The sequence below is a fragment of the Eriocheir sinensis genome, chromosome 60, assembly GCF_024679095.1.
Source record: "Eriocheir sinensis breed Jianghai 21 chromosome 60, ASM2467909v1, whole genome shotgun sequence".
NCBI lineage: Eukaryota > Metazoa > Arthropoda > Malacostraca > Decapoda > Varunidae > Eriocheir > Eriocheir sinensis.
The window spans coordinates 9,014,969-9,027,468 of NC_066568.1; positions in this window are offsets into that span (position 1 = coordinate 9,014,969).

Here is a 12,500-nt window from a genome sequence, read left to right on the forward strand (position 1 = left end):
AAGACATCAGGAATTAACGATTGTAACGATAAATTCAATAAATCTTGGTATTATGGCCCAGGAGACAGTTTTTTGGGTGTAAATATGTAAAAATAAGAGGCTGATTGGGACCATCTGGCAATATGGTACACAACGCTGAGAAGGCGTGTGAAGCTTTGGGGGATCTCGACATCCTCACCACAGGCATGAAAAGACCGACCCGTGTAAGACAGGACAAACATATGAGAAGGGACAATGAACGAGTATGGGTGTGCGTGAACCAAAACACACACAAAAAGATGAAAAATAAGGAAAATATCAGGGAAAAATAAGTGAAAGAAAATAAAGGCAGATGAACCAAAGTGAAACAAAACGCATAAAAAAAAGATAAAAGAAAACAAGTAAAATACCAGGAAATAAAAAGGGAAAGAGTGAAAATGAAGAGAAACGGGGAAAAAAGAATGAGAGGAATTGAGAGTTAGAGGAAAGAAGGAAGGAACGAAGGAAGGAAAGAAGAAAAATTGAAAGAAGAAGAAAAAGAAAAGGAACAACAAAATATAATAAGAGAAGGAGGAAGAAAATAAAGATAAAGTTTGGGAAGTAACACAACCCCCTCCACAACAATCACCACCTGCCCACGCCCACGCCCCGCCCACCAACTAAAACTATCCCCTCCCCCCCCCACCCCACCCCAGCAATAGGCCCCCACCCTCGCCCCGCCTGATGAAAGCAAAGAGCAAAGTGTTCAGCAGACAAGGAGTCGCTGCAGTGTTTCTCTTTCTGTTATTCTTTCTCATAATTGATCTCTTCCATTCCTGTCACTGTTCCTCCTCCCCCAGAACAAAGAGGCAGTGAAAGAGGGCTCAACACATGGGCGATGCACTTGAACACCAACAAGTCCAAGTGTGGACCCCCCCTCCCCCCTCCCCCCCTAAGTAATTTCACAGTGAGTCACACAGCTCTTGACCACGCCTGCTGTGGAAGGGGTCTATGTGTGTTAGCTCCAACCTTCGACCCAGAAGTCACTGTATTGCTGCCAGAAACCGCGCAGAAAGAGACTTGGGTATCATTTCTAAAAGTGCAGCAACCTGAGCCCAGCGGTTATGCTTTTTTTTTTTTTTTTTTTACAAGAAAGGAAGCAGCTCAAGGGCAACAACAACAAAAAAGTGTAGAAAAAAAGCCCACTAATCGCTGCTCCTGTAAAAGATAAAAGTAAAGAGTGGTGCAGTTTTGTTGCCCTAATACAGGAGTCTCGCAGCAATACAAATAAGAATGACTGACATTATTCAAGGACTTGGAAAATTATCGTGCAGAGAAAGACCAAAATAAATACATTACATTCTTCGGAAAGACGTAGACAGGGTGGGGATTCAATTGATTTTTTAATGGATCGAGGGGACTAATAAGAACTATTTAGGTGAAGTGCTTATATTAATAAAAGTGATGTGAAAACACGAGTTGGATAAATTCAGGTTCAGGAAGGAAATTAGCAAGAACTGGTTCACTAACACACACACACACACACACACACACACACACACACAGTCAATAAAACAACTACCTTATACAAACACAAAAAACGAATAAAGACACAAACGAGATGAAAACACAAACACACACACACACACACACACACACACACACACACACACACACACACACACACACACACACACACACACACAATTTAAAGCGTTCGAGAAAGATGAAGAAAAAAATAAACATACCTTCAGGGGAACATGCATCACCATTTTTTCTACTTTTTTTTTTTTCCTGTCACTCAACGGCAGGAAAAAGCAACACCATGACCACAGCCTCGACCACAGCCTCGCCACACCCGGCCACACCCCAATCTGGACTCTGGCTACGAGGAAATTATCATGACCATCAGCTATTACGTGTTTTACCACCTGTATCATAAAGTCTTGCCCAATGTTCTCCACCTGATCCTCTGTCTGGTGTTAGTGTGCTCCATCCTGCCCCGGTAAAGGTTCTAATTGCATCTCTCTACCTGGTTTTCTGATTCCATTGTCAAGTTTCATTTTCCACCTGGTTCTCTGTCTGGTGTTAGTGTGCTCCTTCCTGCCCCGGTAAAGGTTCTAATTGCATCTCTCTACCTGGTTTTCTGATTCCATTGTCAAGTTTCATTTTCCACCTGGTTCTCTGTCTGGTGTTAGTATGCTGCATCCTGCCCCGGTAAAGGTTCTAATTGTATCTCTCTACCTGGTTTTCTGATTCCATTTTCAAGTTTCATTTTCTACCTGGTTCTCTGTCTGGTGTTAGTATGCTCCATCCTGCCCCGGTAAAGGTTCTAATCGTATCTCTCTACCTGGTTCTATGTTTGATTCCATTCTGTCTAGTGTCATCTTTCCACCTGATCCTCTGTCTGGTGTTAGTGTACTCCCTCCTGCCCCGGTAAAGGTTCTAATTACATTTCTCTACCTGGTTCTCTGATTCCGTTCTGTCTAGTTTCATCTCTCTACCTGATCCTCTGTCTGGTGTCAGTGTGCTCCATTCTGCCCCAGTAAGAGTTCTAGGGTCATCTTTTAAACTGGTTCTCTGTGTGGTGTTATTGCATTTTCTAGTTTTATCTCTCCATCTGGTTCTCTGTCTGGTGTTAGTGTACTCATTCCTGCCCTGGTAGAGGTTCTGATTTCATCCATTCACCCGGTTCTCTGTCTGGTGTTAGTGTACTCATTCCTGCCCTGGTAGAGGTTCTAATTTCATCCATTCACCCGGTTCTCTGTCTGGTGTTAGTGTACTCATTCCTGCCCTGGTAGAGGTTCTAATTTCATCCATTCACCCGGTTCTCTGTCTGGTGTTAGTGTACTCATTCCTGCCCTGGTAGAGGTTCTGATTTCATCCATTCACCCGGTTCTCTGTCTGGTGTTAGTGTACTCATTCCTGCCCTGGTAGAGGTTCTGATTTCATCCATTCACCCGGTTCTCTGTCTGGTGTTAGTGTACTCATTCCTGCCCTGGTAGAGGTTCTGATTTCATCCATTCACCCGGTTCTCTGTCTGGTGTTAGTGTACTCATTCCTGCCCTGGTAGAGGTTCTAATTTCATCCATTCACCCGGTTCTCTGTCTGGTGTTAGTGTACTCATTCCTGCCCTGGTAGAGGTTCTGATTTCATCCATTCACCCGGTTCTCTGTCTGGTGTTAGTGTACTCATTCCTGCCCTGGTAGAGGTTCTGATTTCATCCATTCACCCGGTTCTCTGTCTGGTGTTAGTGTACTCATTCCTGCCCTGGTAGAGGTTCTGATTTCATCCATTCACCCGGTTCTCTGTCTGGTGTTAGTGTACTCATTCCTGCCCTGGTAGAGGTTCTGATTTCATCCATTCACCCGGTTCTCTGTCTGGTGTTAGTGTACTCATTCCTGCCCTGGTAGAGGTTCTGATTTCATCCATTCACCCGGTTCTCTGTCTGGTGTTAGTGTACTCATTCCTGCCCTGGTAGAGGTTCTGATTTCATCCATTCACCCGGTTCTCTGTCTGGTGTTAGTGTACTCATTCCTGCCCTGGTAGAGGTTCTAATTTCATCCATTCACCCGGTTCTCTGTCTGGTGTTAGTGTACTCATTCCTGCCCTGGTAGAGGTTCTGATTTCAACCATTCACCCGGTTCTCTGTCTGGTGTTAGTGTACTCATTCCTGCCCTGGTAGAGGTTCTGATTTCAACCATTCACCCGGTTCTCTGTCTGGTGTTAGTGCAATCCATCCCGACCCGGTAAAAATTTTAATAATATGAAGCCGTATGTTATTTAAGGTCCTCTCATCTTCCTTTTCTTTCTAATGTGGTTTCCTCCTGTTCCTCTTTATCCAATACATTTTTTCTGCTTTTCTCCAGCGTTGAAATATTGGCGTGTTCCGCATAACCTCAGCTCATTGTATTCTCTGACTGCTGACTTGCAACTATCGTCACCACACCAATAACGATACCCAAGCGAACTTATCGTTAAAATTATTAGTCGTTTGTGTTTTGCCAGCGAGCAGAAAGGATAAATTGACGTGATGGGATTATCGTATTTGGCAACGGTGCTTTCCTCTCTCTTATTTAGCTTTTTTATTTTTATTTATTTATTTATTTATTTATTTATCTATTTATTTATTTATTTATTTTTTGTTGTTGTTGTTGTGTGTGTGTATGTGTGTTTTGAGGTTCAGATCTTCAATCAACCCTGACTTCAGCGACTCCGGTCAAGAGGAGCACCGGGGGGCAGCATGGACCAGGCAAGAGTCACACATCACGGCAGCCACTATAAATAAAATTCGCCTGCGCCACTAACAGGCTGGGGCCGTCCAGGAGGCCCCTCAAGAGAGCCTACCGGCGCTAGAGGCAGCAAATGAAAAGCAACAGATGAAGGAAATACGAAAGAAAAAAATGAACTCAAAAATATTGATATGATAAAATGAAAAACAACAACAACAAAAAAAGGAAGGAACGAAGGAAACGACAACTCGGAGAAACACGAAAACATTAAAGAGAAAATATAAAACAAGCAAAATAGCAACAATAGACGAAATAATTAAGGAAAAACTAACATATAAAGAAAATGAAATAAACTTGAAAGAAAAACAAGAAATAGAAAAAAAAATAGAGGAACGAAGGGAAAGGCGAATTGGAGAAAGACAACAAGAAAAAGGGAATACACAAAATAAGCAGAATAAAAAATAAAAAAAAACAGTAGACGAAATAACTGAGAGAACGGGGCAGATAAAGAAAATTGAGGCGTGAAGGGAAACAATAACCAGACATTAGAAAGGAACTAACAACAGGAAGCACGTGCACACACACACACACACACACACACACACACACACACACACACACACACACACACACACACACACAGGAACGCGTCGGGTGTAATCTTGCTAACTTTTACTTTCTTTCTTTATATTGTTTTCTTTTTTTTTCATTTTTTTATCGTATATTTCCTATTTTTTTCTTATTTCTTTATTATTCTTTTCCTTCTTTTTTTATTTTTTTATTTCTTTCATTAATGTTTTCTTTCTTTTCCTTGTTTTTTTTTCTTTTATCATTGTCCTTCGTGTGTTTTCATTCTCTTCTTTTACAATTTTCTTTCTTATTTTTCTTATTTTTTCTTACTTTTTACTTACTTGTTCTTCCTTTCTTTATCATCTATTTCGTGTTCTTAATTTTTTCTTCAGGGAAGTTGCGCCTATTTTCTTTTTCTTTTTTCTTTCTCTTTGTTATTTGGAAATTATTTATTTTTGTCTTTCTTTCGTGTTTCGTTTGTTTATTATTTTCCTATTATCTTTTTTTTTCTTCTTTTTTTATATATATTTATTTGTCTCTTATTCATTTCAATTTCATTCACTCTTATTCTACTTTTTCTTTCTTCATGTATCCAGTTTTTTTTTGTTTTGTTTTTTATCATTTTTCTCCTCCCTTCATCTATTTTATTTATGTTTCTCTCTTCATCTGTTTACACCATAATTTTCTTCTTTTCATTTTCATAATTTATTTCTTTCGCTTTTTTTCTGTGCATTTCTCTTCTACTTTTTCATTTCATTATCATTTCCTGTCTTTTTTCTTTCTCTCTTTTCATAAACTCTTTCTCTAAACACCACGAAACTCACCTTCCTGTCTCTCTCTCTCTCTCTCTCTCTCTCTCTCTCTCTCTCTCTCTTCCTTCTTTATTCCTTCCTCTACATCTTCCATTCTTTATATTTTAATTTCTTCCTTTCACAAACCTCAACGGAACCAAAACTGACCCTCACAGAACTCCACCAGACAGACACACAGACAGACAGACACAGACAGACAGATGTAGAGTACTTTTCCCTTCATCCTGTTCCCATTTCTCTTCCCTTTAGAAAGTTGTCACCCTCATTATGTGTGTGTGTACGTGTGTGTGTGTGTGTGTGTGTGTGTGTGTGTGTGTGTGTGTGTGTGTGTGTGTGTGTCTCGATTTCTTCTTATACAATCACTAACCTAACTTTTTTTTTGTCCACTTAATCAACTCGCCTCGTCCTCCTTTTCCTCGTCCTCCTCCCCCTCCTCCTCCTCCTCCTCCTCTACCTCTTCCACAAGCTCTTCGTTCCCACCCTATGTCTGACTCCCTTTCTCTTCTCCTTATATCTTTCTCTTCAGTCTCGTCTGATCCTGAATTTCTCGTTTTAAATGGTCACTGTTACATTTTCATCCCTTGTCGTTTCCCTAATCCATTACACTCTCTTCCTGCCTCCTTGTTGCACCCAGGACTTTTCTCTCCCTTTCTCTTTCCGCGCTTCTTAGAGTGCACGCTTGGGTGGCTGCGTTCTGGAGTACTTCCTCAGCAGTCATTTGTTACAGTAGGGGTCACTGATAATTAAGCATCACCGGCGCTGCCCTCCGCCGAGAGAGACAGCAGTCTTTAGAAATGGATGATAATGATGCTACTACTACTACTACTACTACTACTACTACTACTACTACTACTACTACTACTACTACTACGTTATTATTATTATTATTATTATTATTATTATTATTATTATTATTATTATTATTATTATTATTATTATTATTATTATTATTATTATTATTATTATTATTATTATTATTATTATTATTATTATGTTTATTATTATGTTTATGTCTATTATGTGTATCATGTTTACTACTATTTATTTCTCCAGCCTGCTACATTCCATGGCGGAGGGCGGCGCCGAGGCTGTTTAGTAACAATTATAATCTATGACCCTGCAAACAAATAAAACAGCCGTCGGCGACAGTATTAATAATTTGAAACTTAAAATCTACTACAGTTGACGTTATTTCGCCATTGTTGCCGCATATTATAAACAATGACGCCTGTCCCCTGTGCGTATCATGTATTGTCCAGGAGATCGTACACCTGTGTCCAGCATGTTGCCGGGGCACGATAACACACACCGCAGACTCGGCCGCCGCGACTGTAACACTACTACAAGATTAATGAGCGTAGCGTCTCGTTTTTCTTACTATATTATTTTGCTGTTGAAAGCGAAAGGAGCTGGCCAAACCCACTTAACGAACCCAATACCTCATGGCGGCCTTTCCCTTCGCTAATATATTGTTTTATTTTTCTTTCTTTTTTGCATACTCTAATTTATTTTCTGATCCACTGCGGCCTCACTTAACAAAGCATTACTCCTCTCGTCCTTTCCCTTGCTAATATTTTCTTTGTTTTCTTCCTTATTTTGTGTAGGTTGATTTGATTTCTGGTCCACTATGAACTTATTTAACAAGGTATTACTCCTCCCATCCTCTCCCCTTTGCTATTATTAAGTTTATTTTCCTTTCTTTTGCAAGCGTTGATTTACTTTCTGATCCACTATGAACTCAATTAACAAGGCATTACTCCTCTCGTCCTTTCCCTTGCTAATATTTTGTTCATTTTCTTCCTTTTTTCGTGTTCGTTGATTTGATTTCTGGTCCACTAAGAACCCACTTAACAAGGTATTACTTCTCTCATCCTCTCCCTTTTTTTATTATTATTATTATTATTATTTTTTTTTTTTTTGTGCACGATGATTTGATTTCTGATGCATTATGAACCCACTTAACAAGGTATTTCTCCTCCCGTCCTTTACCTTTTTCTATTATTTTGCTTGTGTTCTTCCTTTTTTTGTGTACGTTGGTGTGATTTCTGATGCATTAGGAACTCATTCAACAAGGTATTACTCCTCTCGTCCTTTCCCTTCGGTATTATTTTGTTCTTTTTCATCCGGGTTTTTTTTGTGTGTACATTGATTTGATTTCTGATCCACTATGAACCCACTTAACAAGGCATTACTCCTCTCATCCTCTACCTTGTTTTTATTATTTTGTTCGTTTTCTTCCTTTTTGTGTACGTATCATCTCATGGCGGCCTTTCCCTTCGCTAATCTGTTTGTGTTTCTTCCTTTCGTATACGTTAAACTAATTCCTACACCACTCCACGTAACAAAGATATTAACTCATGGCGGCCTCTCCCTTCGCTAATCTGTTTGTGTTTCTTCCTTTCGTATACGTTGATCTAATTCCTGCACCACTCCACGTAACAAAGATATTAACTCATGGCGGCCTTTCCCTTCGCTAATCTGTTTGTGTTTCTTCCTTTCGTATACATTGATCTAATTCCTGCACCACTCCACGTAACAAAGATATTAACTCATGGCGGCCTTTCCCTTCGCTAATCTGTTTGTGTTTCTTCCTTTCGTATACGTTGATCTAATTCCTGCACCACTCCACGTAACAAAGATATTAACTCATGGCGGCCTTTCCCTTCGCTAATATGTTTGTGTTTCTTCCTTTCGTATACTTTGATCTTATTCCTACACCACTCCACGTAACAAAGATATTAACTCATGGCGGCCTTTCCCTTCGCTAATATGTTTGTGTTTCTTCCTTTCGTATACTTTGATCTAATTCCTGCATCACTCCACGTAGCAAAGATATTAACTCATGGCGGCCTTTCCCTTCGCTAATCTGTTTGTGTTTCTTCCTTTCGTATACACTGATCTAACTCCTACACCACTCCACGTAACAAAGATATTAACTCATGGCGGCCTCTCCCTTTCCTACTATCTTATTTGCTTACTTATTTTTCTTTCCTCTTTTTTTTTCTTTTCACTATGAACGGCCGAGTGAGCGTAGCCAGCTGCCCTTTATAAAATTAATTAATGTCAAAGTTATTAGCTTCTGTCGTTCCTTCCTCTGACTCGTATTTTATTAATGTATTTTTTTCTTTCTTTTTGTATTCGTTGATTTAATACCTGATCCACTTTGCATGGCTGAGTGGACGTAGCCAGCTGGTCCACTCTGAATGTAAAAGGTGTTTGCTCCTTCGTTCTGCCCTTTTGATTTTTTTTTTATTTGTTTTTCCTTCGTTTCGTATTCGTTGATTTAATACCTGATCCACTTTGCATGGCTGAGTGGACGTAGCCAGCTGCTCCACTCTGAATGTAAAAGGTGTTAGCTCCTTCGTTCTACCCTTTTGATATTACTGTTTTATTTGTTTTTCCTTCGTTTCGTATTCGTTGATTTAATACCTGATCCACTTTGCATGGCTCAGCGGACGTAGCACTCGAAACGTCAAAGGTTTTAGGTCACTTCATCCTTTCCTTTTGAAGTATCTCGTTTTACCTTTCTTTTCCTGCACTATTAAATACTTATCTTATATGTTACAAGCTTGAATGAACGTAACAAGCTGCCCAAATTCAAATGTCAATGGTATTAGCTCCTGCAGTCCTTTCCTTTTGCAGTATTTCGTTTTGCCATTCTCTTATCTGCTAAATGCCTTCCTTAATACAAGCTTGAGTTAACGTAGCAAGCAAGACCACACTCAGACGACAGAGATATGAGCCCTTATGTATTTTCCTTTCGTAATTACCTCGAGTTAATGTCAAAGGTATTAGCTCCTTCTTTCCATCCTTTCTTTTGTCCTCTCGTTGTCATTCCGTCTATCCATCTGGTCATCTGTCTCTCCTTCCTTCCTTCTCTACTCCTTATTTTCCTTTCTTTCTTCTCTTCTCCCTATTTTCCTTCCTTCCGCCCTTTTGCTCTTCTTTCCATTCCTTTTATTCTTTCGCTTTGTTTCTGTTTTTTTTCTTCTCCACCCTATTCTGTTATTTTAGTGTCTTTCTAATGTGTTACAGGCTTGAATGAACGTAACAAATTTAAATGTCAAAGGTATTAGCTCCTGCAGTCCTTTCCTTTTTTCAGTATTTCGTTTTACCGTTCCCGTATCTGTTAAAGACCTTCCTTAATACAAGCTTGAGTGAACGTAGCAAGCAAAACCACACCACTCAGACGACAGAGATATGAGCCCTTATGTATTTTCCTTTCTTAATTACCTCGAGTTTTTTGGGTTTATGATTGAATGACATAGTTCTTATCAGTCAACAATTGGCCATATCGCAGGCGGTCCCCTCCGAGGCCACTCCCTTAAAATCAGTTCCGACAATTTTGAAGCCGCCGTTGGTTTTGAGTTGGGAAATAAGTTGCATCGCGGAGTTAGCCCCCCCCCCCTCTCTCCCCCTATTCCTGGGTCGTGTCTAGTTGAACGAGGTTGTTTCTGTTGCCTTGAAAAGATAAAGGAACCTAAAGCTTGGGATTGTCTGTTATTGATAATGTTAAAGATGGTTGATAATAATGTAAAAAGTTGAACTCAAACTATCACTTGGGTCGTAACATTAATGAGGGAGGAAAGAAGATTAGGAAGAAAGATCAAGAAGAAAGAAGACAGATAAGGGAGAATGATAAAGCAGAAAGATAAGGTAAAGAAATATAAGAAAAGTAAAGATAGAGAGAGATAAGGAAGAAAGGTAAGCAGGGAGGACAAGAAAAGATATGGAAAGAAGAAAAATAAAAAATAAAGATATGAAGAGAGATAAAAAGAAGAGAGATAAGGAAAGATAGGGTAAAGAAACATAAGAAAAGTAAAGATAGAGAGAAATAAGGAAAAAAGGTAAGCAGAGAAGACAAGAAAAGATATGGAAGGAAGAAAAAAAAAGATATGAAGAGATAAAGAGATAAGGAAAGATAAGGTAAAGAAACATAACAAAAGTAAAGATAGAGAGAGATAAGGAAGAAAGGTAAGCAGGGAGGACAAGAAAAGATATGGAAGGAAGAAAAAAAAGATATGAAGAGATAAAGAGAGATAAGGAAAGATAAGGTAAAGAAACATAAGAAAAGTAAAGATAGAGAGAAATAAGGAAAAAAGGTAAGCAGAGAGGACAAGAAAAGATATGGAAGGAAGAAAAATAAAAAAAGAAAGATATGAAGAGAGATAAAAAGAAGAGAGATAAGGAAAGATAAGGTAAAGAAACATAACAAAAGTAAAGACAGAGAGAGATAAGGAATAAAGGTAAGCAGAGAAGACAAGAAAAGATATGGAAGGAAGAAAAATAAAAAAAATATGAAGAGAGATAAAAAGAAGAGAGATAAGGAAAGATAAGGTAAAGAAACATAACAAAAGTAAAGATAGAGAGAGATAAGGAGTAAAGGTAAGCAGAGAAGACAAGATAAGATATGGAAGGAAGAAAAATAAAACAGAAAGACTTGAAAGATAAAAAGATGAGATATAAGTAAGTAAATTGACCTCTCTTTCGGCCACCTCTTTGGATTCTTTTTAGGAGCAGCGAGTAGCGGGCTTTCTTTTATTATTGTTTCCTTTTTCTGTGCCCTTGAGCTGTCTCCTTTGTTGTAAAAAAAAATACTAACACAACCTCTACGAAGCGAAAGTCTCATCGAATGTTAGTGTGTGAGCCTCGAAATGTCAAAATCCCTTATTCTGACACGCTTTCGGCTCTCACGACAAATATATCTCGAGGCCACAGAGTAAATGAGTCTGGTTCTCATGGGTGTTTTTCAAGTTCATGGTTCCTTTCTTCATTTCTTCTCTCTTTCGCTCTTTCCTTCCTTTCTTCTCTCTCCCTTCATACCTACCTTGCTTATATCATTTCTTCATTCCTTCTCTCTTTCGCTCTTTCCTTCCTTTCTTCTCTCTCCTTCATACCTACCTTGCTTATATCATTTCTTCATTTCTTCTCTCTTTCGCTCTTTCCTTCCTTTCTTCTCTCTCCCTTCATATCTACCTTGCTTATATCATTTCTTCATTCCTTCTCTCTTTCGCTCTTTCCTTCCTTTCTTCTCTCTCCCTTCTTACCTACCTTGCTTATATCATTTCTTCATTCCTTCTCTCTTTCGCTCTTTCCTTCCTTTCTTCTCTCTCCCTTCATATCTACCTTGCTTATATCATTTCTTCATTCCTTCTCTCTTTCGCTCTTTCCTTCCTTTCTTCTCTCTCCCTTCATATCTACCTTGCTTATATCATTTCTTCATTTCTTCTCTCTTTCGCTCTTTCCTTCCTTTCTTCTCTCTCCCTTCATATCTACCTTGCTTATATCATTTCTTCATTCCTTCTCTCTTTCGCTTTTTCTTTCCCTCCCTCCTTCCTTACTGCCTTCGAGTTTTCTTATTTTACTTCCCTCCCTCCCTCCTTCCTGCCTTCCTTCTTACTTTACGTATTTCCTTTGTTATCTTCCTTTCATACTTCCTTTTCCTTCTCTACTTAAATCCATTTGGACGCCCAAGCACACACGTACATCTGACAAGGCTTTCGTAGGGGTTGTGTTGGTATTTACATGGGTATAGTTTTATGTCCCTGGAGGTAGTCTGACGCTTCTTCTGTACCATGAACGTGTAAGGCACTCATGAGAACTCGACTAACTTTCAGTGGAGTTGTAGGCCTTTCCGTTGGTAGTTTTGTGGACGAAGCAAGCAACCCACCTTCAGGAACCTCCAGCAAGTTCTTATCAAGGGAAAGAACGGAGAGGGCAACCTAGAAAGAGCCAAGTCTGGTTCTTCAAGAGACAACTATACCATGAAAAAGAAGAACTGAACAAGCAACCCACTTTCAGGAACCTCAATCCAGTTCTTATCAAGGGAAGGAAAAGAACAGTCGACCTACAGACAACCCAATCCAGTTCTTCAAGAGACAACTGTACCATTGGAAATAAGGACGGAACAAGCGATCAACCTTCAGGA